Below are 10299 nucleotides of genomic sequence, written 5' to 3' on the forward strand. Positions count from 1 at the left end.
GGAGCTCCTGATTTTACAATGCAACTGTTTCAAGCACATCATCCAGCGGTAGCTATGGATTTTGAAATAAAGACCGCACTGCTAAATTTGATGCCCAAGTTTCAGGGCCTACCTGCTCAAGAGCCTATCAAACACTTGAGAGATTTTCAGGCAGCCTGTTCTACTGTCAGGCGTGATGGCACTGATGAAACTTCAATTATGCTGAAAGCTTTTCCATTCTCTCTTGAGGGAAAAGCAAGAGAGTGGTACTACACTCAACCTCTAGCAAATGTATCCAACTAGGATACACTCAGAAAGGAGTTTCTGGAGAAATTTTTTCCATCTGAAGTTACTGATAAACTATGGAAGGATATCTCTACAATTGTTCAGGATGACAATGAGACTCTCTTTGAATACTGGGAGCGCTTCAATAATCTTCTGGAAGCATGCCCCCACCATATGATTGACAAGATCGTGCTACTCAGCTATGTCACACAAGGAATGAGGCCCCAAGATAAGACCACATTGGAAAGTGCCAGCAATGGGTCTATGAAGAAGTACAAGACCACTGATGAAGCTTGGCAATTGATCAGTGATTTAGCTGAATCTACTCGGAACCACAGACAGAAGCAAGGCCGTTCAAGGACCATTGCAGAAGTATCTTCTGGCATAGAGACTGCTGCTCTAAATCGAAGCATCTGTGAGATGACCAACCTGCTGAAGCAAATGCAGTTGAATCAACAAGCTCAGCAAACTCAACCGCAGCAAAACCAACAACTAGTCCCACAAAGAATTTGCAGAATTTATGCTGATTACAGTCATTACACTGATGAATGCCCGCAGCTCCAACAAGAAGACAACATGGTGGCATCCACTCACAACTTCTATGACCGCCCCAACCAAGGGTACAATCAAAGTGGAAATAATAACCATGGATGGCAGGACAATTCAAACCAGAATTGGAGGGACAACAATAATAGAGGAGGCAGAGATAATCAAGGAAACCAGATGTGGAATAATAACAACAACAGGCAGCAAAATCAACCTTACCGAGCACCTCACCCGAGACAAAACCAAGGACCACCGAATAATCAGCAGCAAACCTCTCAATTTACTCATTCTTCTGTATCTTCTAATGAAGATTTATTACAAGCTTTTGAGAAAAGACAACCGGCCATGGAAAATACCATCGTGAACAATATTAACGCCAGTCTGAATGGTTTCACCTCTACTCTGCAAGCTTTTATGTCACAGCTTAGTTCAGCACAAAATTCCAGTAACCAACCTTCAAGCACCACTGGAATCCCCTCTCAACCATTACCCAATCCAAAGGGAGGAATTAATGCCATCACCCTGAGATCCAGAACCACACTGCAGGAGAGGAATTAGGAGGAACCAAGCTCACCAGAATATGCCTCAGCTGAAGAGGTGGTGGAAATCGAAGATGTTGAAGAGGAAGAGGATATACAGGACATAGCTGAAGAAGAGATAGCTCCACCACAGGAAGAAGCACAAAAAGGCGCAAGCACCACAGAAAACACTACTCCCATTCCATTTTCACAACTTGCAAGGAAGCCCAGGAAGTAGCTGGAACCTGATCCTAAAATGGTAGAAATATTCAAAAAGGTTGAGGTAATTGTTCCCCTTTTTGATGTTATTCAGCAGGTACCTAAATATGAAAAGTTTCTAAAAGACTTATGTATTCATAAAGACAAAATTAACAAATTAGAAACTATTCCTTTAGGTAGTTCTATATTTGCTTTAATGGGAGGATTACCTGAAAAATGTAGTGATCCAGGTCCTTGCATAGTTAGTTGTACTATTGGTGGTGTAGTAATTTATGATTGCATGTGTGATTTAGGAGCATGTGTCAGTATAATGCCTTTGTCTATATATGATGTTTTAAGGCTCCCTCCCTTAAAAAGGTCGGCAGCTCGTTTTGTGTTAGCAGATAAAAGTATTATTACAGTGGCTGGAGTTGCAGAAGATGTTTTGGTGAACATTAAAGGGCTCACATTTCCCACTGATTTTTATATCTTGGAGATGCCCCATAATGATTCAGATAAGCCATCATCAATCCTACTTGGAAGACCATTCCTGAAGACATCAAAATTCAAATTGGATGCTTTTTCAGGAACATACTCCTTTGAAATAGATGGCCGCATAGTGATCTTCAATCTGAATAGAGTCATTGACAACTCCCCAGAAGATCGTTCTATCTTTCAGTGTGATGTCATAGACGAAAGTGTAGCTGAAGTTCAAAAAGAAGAGTTTGAAGAGAGGCATACTGGACAAGGTCCAAGTGTGGGGACCCTCTTAACTGACAATGAGGACACTTCGCCATTTTCGCAAGTTCCAGATAATCCAGAGCTTACCCATGATCAGAAGTTAGAATTGAAACCTCTCCCTCCACATCTCAAATATGCTTATCTTGAGGATGAGCAGAAGCTTCCGGTTATTATTGCTAGGGAACTAACTTCTCAACAAGAAGAGCAGTTACTTGATGTACTGAGGAAGCATAAGAAGGCAATTGGGTGGAGTTTGGCAGACATAGTGGGAATTAACCCTCAAGTATGTGAGCACAGAATATTTTTAGAAGAAGGAGCAAGACCTGTCCGTCAACCACAAAGAAGATTGAATCCTACCATCTTAGAAGTTGTCAAAAAGGAAGTGACCAGATTATTGCAAGCCGGTATCATATACCCCATTTCAGACAGTGAATGGGTAAGCCCAGTACAAGTGGTGCCCAAGAAATCTGGAGTCACTACCATGAAGAATGAGCATGGAGAGCCCATAGCAACTAGAGTTCAGAATGCTTAGAGAGTCTGCATTGATTACAGACGTCTCAACCAAGCTACCCGTAAGGATCACTACCCACTTCCATTCATTGACCAAATGCTGGATCGCCTGTTAGGTAAATCACATTATTGCTTTTTAGATGGTTACACAGGTTATTTCTAGATTCATATAGCTCCTGAGGATCAGGAAAAGACTACTTTTACATGTCCTTTTGGGACTTATGCTTATAAGAGAATGCCCTTTGGCTTGTGCAATGCACCAGCTACTTTCCAAAGGTGCATGGTGAGCCTTTTCTCTGATCTTATTGAGGACTGTATGGAAGTTTTTATGGACAATTTTAGCGTTTATGGTGATTCTTTTAACCTTTGCTTAGATGGATTATCTAGAGTGTTAGATAGATGTGTTGATACAAACCTTGTATTGAATTTCGAAAAATGCCACTTTATGGTAAAGCAAGGGATTGTATTAGGACATGTGGTATCTAATAATGGCATTTCTGTAGACCTAACAAAGATGAATGTTATTTCTAGTTTACCTTACCCCTCTTCTGTGAGGGAAGTCCGTTCGTTCCTTGGCCATGCAGGTTTCTACAGGAGATTTATTAAGGACTTTAGTAAGGTGGCACTTCCCTTATCCAGATTACTACAGAAGGACATTGAGTTTGAGTTCAGTGAAGATTGCAAACAAGCATTTGATAAGCTGAAGACTGCTCTAACTCAAACCCCAATTGTAAGAGGACCCGACTGGAGCCAGCCGTTTGAAATCATGTGCGATGCTTCCAACCATGCAGTAGGAGCAGCGCTGGCTCAGCGTGAAGGTAAGGATCCTTTTGTTATTGCCTATGCGTCTAAGACTTTAGACACTGCCCAGTCCAATTATACTACTACTGAGAAAGAGCTACTTGCTATTGTTTTCGCTCTGGATAAATTCCGAGCTTATTTACTTGGTACTAGAGTAGTAGTGTATTCGGACCATACAGCTCTAAAGTATTTATTAGCTAAAAAGGAATCCAAACCAAGACTTATACGTTGGATACTGCTGTTACAAGAATTTGATTTAGAAATAAAGGACAGGAGTGGTAATCAAAATTTAGTAGCGGACCACTTGAGTCGCCTTGAACATATTAAGGATGATTCTACTCCTATAGATGATAATTTTCCTTTTGACAACCTGCAAGCAGTATCTGAGGTAATCCCTTGGTACGCACCTGCTGCTAATTATTTAGTTAGCCGCACATTTCCTCCACATTTCTCTAAACATCAAAGAGACAAGCTGAAAAGCGAGTCTAAATATTATATATGGGATGACCCATATTTATGGAGATGTGGCACTGACCAGATAATTAGACGATGTGTACCTCAATCAGAATTCCAGTCTATTTTAGAGGCCTGTCACTCATCTGAGAGTGGAGGACACTTTGGCCCTCAAAGAACAGCTAGAAAGATCTTAGACTGCGGATTCTGGTGGCCTACTCTTTTTAGAGATGCTGCTGAGTTTTGTAAATCTTGTCACCCATGCCAGAAATTTGGTAACATATCCAGGAGGGATGAGATGCCTCAACAATATATGCTTTTCTGTGAAATTTTTGATGTATGGGGCATTGACTTCATGGGTCCATTTCCAAATTCTAGTGGATATTTTTATATTGTTAGCTGTGGATTATGTTTCCAAATGGGTGGAAGCAATTCCTACCCGCACTGATGATGCTAACACTGTTGTTTCCTTTGTGAGAAACCATATTATATGCCGCTTTGGATCACCACGAGCGATCGTGAGCGATCAAGGCACCCATTTTTGTAACAGGAGACTAACAGGATTGATGAAGAAGCATGGGATAATCCATAAAGTTGCAACAGCTTACCATCCCCAAACTAATGGGCAAGCCGAGGTGTCAAACAGAAAAATTAAGCGTATCTTGCAAAAGATAGTAAAGCCTCATAGAAAAGACTGGAGCACCAGACTACAAGATGCACTATGGGCATATAGAACAGCAAACAAGACACCCATTGGGATGAGCCCCTTCCGCTTGGTTTATGGAAAGGCTTGCCATCTCCCAGTTGAAATCGAACACAGAGCCTTCTGGGCAGTTAAGGAGTGCAACATGGGAATTGAGAATGCTGGAGCTGAAAGAAAGTTGCAACTGCAGGAACTGGAGAACCTTCGCCTGGAAGCTTATGAGAACTCCAAAATATACAAGGAAAAGATGAAAGCTGTGCATGATCAAAACATTAAGAAGAGAGAGTTCCAACCTGGAGATTTTGTCCTCCTTTACAAATCTCGACTGAGGCTCATGCCCGGTAAGTTGAGATCAAAATGGGAAGGTCCATACAGAATAGAGAAGGCTAAACTGTACGAAGTTTATCACCTAAGCCATCCTTCAAGCTCTGAACTTATTAAGGTTAATGGACAACGCCTGAAGCTATACCATGGTGAGAAGGTGCAGAAAAATAAGGAGCTTGAGATCTTCTGCCTGGAAGATCCCCGCATCGCAGCAGATTGAGCTATAGAAGCATCCAACTTACGGACGTAAAAGCAAAGTGCTTGGTGGGAGACAACCCACCGCGGTATGATCGTTCTTTTCTTCACTTTTAGTTTTTCTTCATTAATAACTCTTCTCTTTATTAGTACTTCCGTGCTCTTTCATATGCATGTCTTTATATTTCTTTTTTAAAAAAAAAAAAAATTCGCCGCGTGACGCGATCGCACCAGCGACGCATCCGCGTGGCAGGAGGAGTAAAGAAAAATCAAAATGAACAGAAAGTTACGCAGAAGGAGCGCTGGAATTGTGCCAATGGCACAAATTACCCCACGCGACCGCGTCGCTGACGCGACCGCGTCGCTTGGACATCATGACCTCCCACGCGACCGCGTGCCCTGCATTTTCGACGTTAAAAGGTGCACAATGCTATATTGTGCAAGAGTGGTGCTGGAAGCACAATCCTTGTCACGCGACCGCGTCGCCGACGTGGCCGCGTCGACTATTCTCTGACGCACACTCACGCGATCGCGTAACCCACACGATTGCGTCACCCAATTTTGGCCATTAAAATGAATCGAACAGAGAGTTGTGTTGGAGCGAGGCTGCACTCGCGCCAGTAGCGCAACACGGGTCACGCAACCGCGTGACTGACGCGATCGCGTCATCTTACCTGATGCGCACCCACGCAAACGCGTGCCTTCCGCGGCCGCGTCGCATGCTCCGCACTGCTAAACCTCAATTACCAAATTATCTTATCTTTCTTTCCTCCAAATCCTAATTTTTCTTTTCCCTCCCTCTTTCTTCTTTCCCCTTCCCCCTTCTATCTCACCTTTCACTCTCTATCTCTCTCACTACCATTAACAAGGTTTTACCTTCTTCTTCCTTCTTCTCTTTTCTATCATTCTTATTATATTATGTATATATTATTATTTTCTTTTTCTTTTCAAACTTCTATTTTTCTTTATTCTTCTTTTCCCTTTTTACATGGTGTTAGAAATTTTTTGAGTCATTATCCCTCATTATATGCTTGTGACTTGTTACAATTCAATTGACAATTATTACCTTTAAGGGATTGCTTGCATGTTCAATTTCATACTTTTTATATCTTGTTTAACATGCACGCCATGTATTTGTGAAAATGCCCATATAGCATTATGCACTTCTCTATGTTACTATACTATTCAATGCTTGCTTTTCACAACTTTTCCTTATTATTTTATTAATTGAATTCAATTGTCAATACAAACGTGATGGTTTATTACAAAGTAATGCTTCGTCTACGCTACTCATGCCTTTGCCTGCATGCCAATAAACCTCTTGCATTCCTTTGTCCTACATGCACTTGCTATATTTCCATTGATGAGCTTTTCACATGTAATCCGGACCATGTGTTAATGCCATTTACCTTAATCGTGCATTGACTATCACTTACAATACCCTCTCCCTTGCTCTATCTCTTTGAATTTAATTCCCTTTCTCTTCCCTTCTTTCAGGATGGCCACCAAGAAAGGAAAAGAGAAAGCTACTTCCAAACCACCAGCAAGAAGAGGAACTAAAAGAGCATTAGTGGCAGAGCCTTCTTCAACCGCAGTCAAGCCCTCGACAAAAAGAGTTAAGAGGATAATAAAGGTTAATGACAAGGAGAAAGCCTTTCCAGCAAAGGACTCTGCACGATTTCCCAATCGCTACTGTGAGCAGATGTTCCCTATCCTAGCAGAAAGGAACTATAATAATGAATACCTTCTTATCCTCCCGTCCAATATTGCCACCTTTGTTGAGCTGAAAATTGAGCGAAGACAATGGGGTTTCCTACGGAAACAGCCAAGGCAGGTCAATCTTTCTTGGGTAGTTGAGTTCTACTCCAACTTCTACATACCGACCCTGCAGTCTGTTTATGTCCGGCAGAAACAAGTCCCCATCACAGAAGAGGCCATTCAGCAAGTTCTGAGTCTTCCCCCTATTCCTGTAGGAATGGACGCTTTTCAAGAAGCCACTCTTCAGCGCCAGAGATACCAATTTGACTGGGACTCCGTTCTCGGAGTCATTGCATTACCTGGCAGCCGTTGGATCTACGGATACCACCGTACCCGCCCTAAGGGAATCTTGGCTTCCGCACTTACCTTGGAGGCTCGCGTATGGGCACAGATCATGTCCCATTATGTCTTTCCGAGCACTCATGAGTCCTCCTTCACTGCAGACATGGCTGTTCTACTATGGTGCATCCTTACAGACCAACCTCTGAATCTTTCAAGACACATCTGGAATGCTATGGAGCATGTACAAATCGCGGGCAACCTACCTTTTCCCGCCTTGGTCTCAGATCTTGTCTCAGAAGCCGGAGTCTCCTACAGAACTGGGGACACCAAAGCCATGCTTCCATGGAATGATCAATATATCCCTCACGGGAAATACCTCAGACTTTCAGCAGCCACTACAAGCCAGCCCACTGAGCCAGTTGAAGATATTTCTTCTTCAACACCACAAGCATCTACAACCGAGAAATTGCTCCAGCAGATACTTGAAAAATTGGATCGGCATGAACTGAAAGCTAAGATGAGAGAGCGCCGTAACGAGCGCCGATTCAAACACCTCAAGGAGCTACTCAAGGGACGCTTCAGAGACTCAGACACCCCGGACTCCACTTCCTTTACTAGCACTGGGAGCCATGACGGCCCCGACGATGGAGATACTACTACCAGCCCACCCCTGTTCCTGACAGATGGCACCGAGGACGGTGCAAAGCCTTAAGTGTGGGGAGGTCAGTTGATGAGCGGGTATTTTATACGCTTTTTGGGGATAATTTCATATAGTTTTGAGTATGTTTTAGTTAGTTTTTAGTATATTTTTATTAGTTTTTAGGAAAAATTCATATTTCTGGACTTTACTATGAGTTGTGTGTTTTTCTGTAATTTCAGGTATTTTTCTGGCTGAAATTGAAAGAGCTGAGCAAAAATCTGATTCAGGCTGAAAAAGGACTGCTGATGCTGTTGGATTCTGACCTCCCTGCACTCAAAGTGGATTTTCTGGAGCTACAGAACTCGAAATGGCATACTTCTAATTGCATTGGAAAGTAGACATCCAGGGCTTTCCAGCAATATATAATAGTCCATACTTTGCACAAGGATAGATGACGTAAACTGGCGTTCAACGCCAGTTCTCTGCCCAATTCTGGCGTTCAGCGCCAGAAAAGGATCAAAAGCTGGAGTTGAACGCCCAAACTGGCATAAAAACTGGCGTTCAACTCCACAAATGGCCTCTGCACGTGAATTGCTTAAGTCTCAGCCCAGCACACACCAAGTGGGCCCCAGAAGTGGATCTCTGCATCATCCATCATAGTCTACTCATATTTTGTAACCCTAGGCTACTAGTTTAGTATTTAAACAACTTTTAGAGACTTATTTTGTATCTCATGACATTTTAGATCTAAACTTTGTATTCTCTAACGGCATGAGTCTCTAAACCCCATTGTTGGGGGTGAGGAGCTCTGCTGTGTCTCGATGAATTAATGCAAGTATTTCCGTTTTCCATTCAAACACGCTTGTTCCTATCTAAGATGTTCATTCGCGCTTAACAGTGATGGAGGTGATGATCTGTGACACTCATCACCTTCCTCAAATCATGAACGTGTGCCTGACAACCACCTCCGTTCTATATACGATTGAATGAGTATCTCTTAGATTCCTTAATCAGAATCTCCGTGGTATAAGCTAGAACTGATGGCGGCATTCATGAGAATCCGGAAAGTCTAAACCTTGTCTGTGGTATTCCGAGTAGGATTCAAGGATTGAATGACTGTGACGAGCTTCAAACTCCTGAAGGCTGGGCGTTAGTGACAGACGCAAAAGGATAGTAAATCCTATTCCAACCGGATCGAGAACCAACCGGTGATTAGCCGTACTGTGACAGAGCGCGTGAGCGTAGTTTTCACTGGAAGGATGGAAGGTGGCCATTGACAACGGTGATCCACCAACACACAGCTTGCCATAGGAGGATGTGCGTGCGTGAATCAGAAGACAGAGGAAAGCAGAGATTCAGAAGACAAAGCATCTCCAAAACTCCAACATATTCTCCATTACTGCACAACAAGTAACCTTTAATTTATGCTCTCTTGGTTATTCACAATTCAACTGATAAACATAATTGACTTCCTGACTAAGATTTACAAGATAACCATAGATTGCTTCAAACCAACAATCTCCGTGGGATTCGACCCTTACTCACGTGAGGTATTACTTGGACGACCCAGTGCACTTGCTGGTTAGTGGTACGCGTTGTGAAAAGTGTGATTCACAATTCGTGCACCAAGTTTTTGGTGCCGTTGCCGGGGATTGTTCGTGTTTGGACAACTAACGGTTTATTTTGTTGCTTAGATTAGGAAAAATTTCTCTTTTTTTGGTTTAGAGTCTTTTATTATTTATCCCTTGTTAAAACACTTTAAATTTATAGCTCAGTTAGTTAGAACGTGGTGTTTATGTTCATGGTAATTGGCTATCATATTTTTTAAAACCTTTTTCAAAAATAATTTTTCTATTAAATCCTGTGCCAAACTTTAAGTTTGGTGTTTTCTTGTTGATTTTTCTTAAAATTTTCGAAAATTTCCATAACTCATTTGGCTAGAGCGTTAATCTGTGTTCTTGGTAATTGGGTTAGAATCTTTTATATTCTTTTCAAAACCTTTTTCATAAATAATAATTTCTCTATTAAATTGTGTGCCAAACTTTAAGTTTGGTGTTTTCTTGTTGATTTCCCTTTGGTTTTCGAAAATTTTGGTTTGGTTTTCTAAAAATTTTAAGTTTGGTGTTCTTTCTTCATGTTCTTGTGTTCTTGTGAGTCTTCAAAGTGTTCTTGAGTTTTCCTTGTGTCTTGATCTTAAAATTTTTCAAGTTTGGTGTTCCTTGGTGTTTTCCCTCCAAAATTTTCAAAAACAAGGAGCATTAGATCTAAAAATTTTAAATCTTGTGCTATCTTATTGTTTTTCTCTCTCCTCTTTAAATTCAAAAATATCTTTTCTCTCTGTTTTAAAAGCAAATTTTCGAAATCTA

The 10299-nt window shown here is 41.7% G+C and overlaps 1 non-coding gene across 1 annotated transcript; it reads right to left on the reverse strand.

Moving 5' to 3' along the window:
- Nucleotides 1-336: 336 nt before the first annotated feature.
- Nucleotides 337-444, reverse strand: LOC148576585 (small nucleolar RNA R71). The gene has a single exon (XR_015903063.1). It is a non-coding gene; the product is annotated as a small nucleolar RNA R71 (small nucleolar RNA).
- Between the last annotated feature and the right edge of the window lie 9855 nt (nucleotides 445-10299).

The sequence above is a fragment of the Arachis ipaensis genome, chromosome B1, assembly GCF_059453495.1.
Source record: "Arachis ipaensis isolate K30076 ecotype BB chromosome B1, ASM5945349v1, whole genome shotgun sequence".
Taxonomy (NCBI): Eukaryota; Viridiplantae; Streptophyta; class Magnoliopsida; order Fabales; family Fabaceae; genus Arachis; species Arachis ipaensis.